This window comes from Cicer arietinum, chromosome 6 (assembly GCF_000331145.2).
Source record: "Cicer arietinum cultivar CDC Frontier isolate Library 1 chromosome 6, Cicar.CDCFrontier_v2.0, whole genome shotgun sequence".
In the NCBI taxonomy this organism is placed as follows: domain Eukaryota; kingdom Viridiplantae; phylum Streptophyta; class Magnoliopsida; order Fabales; family Fabaceae; genus Cicer; species Cicer arietinum.
Window position 1 is genome coordinate 54,132,094 of NC_021165.2, and position 2,006 is coordinate 54,134,099.

General features: G+C 28.9%; 1 long non-coding RNA gene across 1 annotated transcript in view; it reads right to left on the reverse strand.

Annotated features, from left to right (window-relative positions):
• LOC140920973 (uncharacterized) overlaps positions 1 to 700 on the reverse strand; it is a 2,977-nt gene extending 2,277 nt beyond the window's left edge. Inside the window, exon 1 of the long non-coding RNA XR_012163784.1 lies at positions 498 to 700. This is a non-coding gene — a long non-coding RNA (uncharacterized lncRNA). The remainder of the gene's footprint in view (positions 1 to 497) is intronic.
• Between the last annotated feature and the right edge of the window lie 1,306 nt (positions 701 to 2,006).

The following is a 2,006-nucleotide window of genomic DNA, read 5'->3' on the forward strand; positions in this document are numbered from 1 at the left end:
AATAAATAAATAAATAAATTATCTACTATTTGTACTAAAACCCAAAAATATATTATAGCGGAGAACCTAAAAAATTAAATAACATTTCCAATTTACAGGACTAAGTTGTCATTTTATAAATCTAAGAAACCAGATTGTCTTAATATTACAATTTCAATAAACCAAAATACTGTTAGACAATTGTTCAAACAACTTATGTGCATTCAGATTTGTCTAATGTGACAATGACGACAGATGATTAAATCAAACGCTCTGGTCAACAATTTAACAATAACTAAAAGAAAGCAACATTACAAGTAAGGCACAAATTGTACAGGCGTGCTATTAAGGGTACATGTAATTGAGGACATTATTTTGGAAAGTGGGATATCTAGTGGTTTCCCAAATAACAAAAGCTACACTTGTGATATCAATTTCAGTTGTATGGCATATTCTACTCTACCGTCAAATTCCATGTTATTATCAAAATATAATTGGTGGAATTAAAAAAATTATACCTGATTGTGATTGGAATTGGAATTGAAATCGAAATTGGAATTGGATTGGAATTGGAAATTGGGTCCAAATGGGAATTTGATGAAATTGTAATTGAATTTGGAAATGCGGTGTGATTGAATTTGGAAGCTGAAGTTGAAATGCGGCTTGGAATTGCAAGTCCTAATTTTTTTTAATGAAGTTGGAATGCAGCTGCGTTGTTTTGGAAGGCTGTATACATATATATACTACATGACAACCTAAGTTGTTGTTGTTATTATTATTATTATTATTATTATTATTATTATTATTATTATTATTATTATTATTATTATTATTATTATTATTATTATTATTATTATTATTAATAACTCACTCTATTAGTGCTAAAGTAATAAATTAATGTAGCAACACAATTTTACTGCTTGTTTTTTTATTTTATTTTATATATATATATATATATATTTATTTTATTTGATGTATTTTTTTGTAAGTTAAATATGGTCAATATTAATAATTTAAATCAATTACTAAGACAAACACACAGACACCCTAAAGAAATTAGAACACATCTTAACACTCATAAAAAAAATAGTATCGTATCGTATCGTTATACTATTTAAAATAAGATAATGAGAAATTGGGGTGTTACAACTTGTCATAGCGCCGAAAGGGTCAAACGTCAACTTCACCGAAAAATACAAATGAGTTGTGCTTCTTGAAGGTTTCGACGAGAGGAATCCAAAAACGATGTCAGTTTTTTGAGACGACAAATCTGGTGATCGGAATCGGCCAAAAACAGCTTGCCTATGGAAAGTAACGCATCAGTTTCTGATGAAACGAAGCCACGATCGATAAAATTGATGCCAAAAATGTATTCAGTGGCCGATTTTGTGTGGGATAGAGGTTGGGATCGTTTCAAAATGGCAAGGAATTGATTAGACGAATTTGAGAGGAAAATGGTGTTATGCGTGTTCTCCATGGCTACTGTTCTGTTTTTATTTTTTTGTTCTTTTTGTTTTTAATTGCAGATTGAGGGGTGTAGATGGTAGATGTACAGGTGAAAGAGTAAAACAGTCTGTAAGACCCAACACAGGGGAGTCCAATCTGAGGCAGAAACGGGGGTGTAATGAATAACTCGCAGGTGTAGAAAAGAAAATCCCAACCATCCCAATTTAATGTGTAGATGTAGAAAATAGGGGTGTAAATAGTCGTCTGATTCAAAAATTCATTTTCTAGTATTTCTAAGAGTCCTTAATGAATAATTTATTTTACTAATTCACGCTAAAAACATTTTCTCCAAAACACTCATTTTAACATAACATTATTTTTCTTTAACATAGACAAATCTAATTTTAACCAAAACTCTCATATTCAAAATAATAACTATAAGTATTACTATAACATCTTTCAAAATAATCACATAAAAATACATCATCTTTATAGAATAGTCGAAATGATAAAATAAATAAATATAACACCAACAATTTATATTACTTAATAATTAAAAATAAATATGTGCAACTATATAA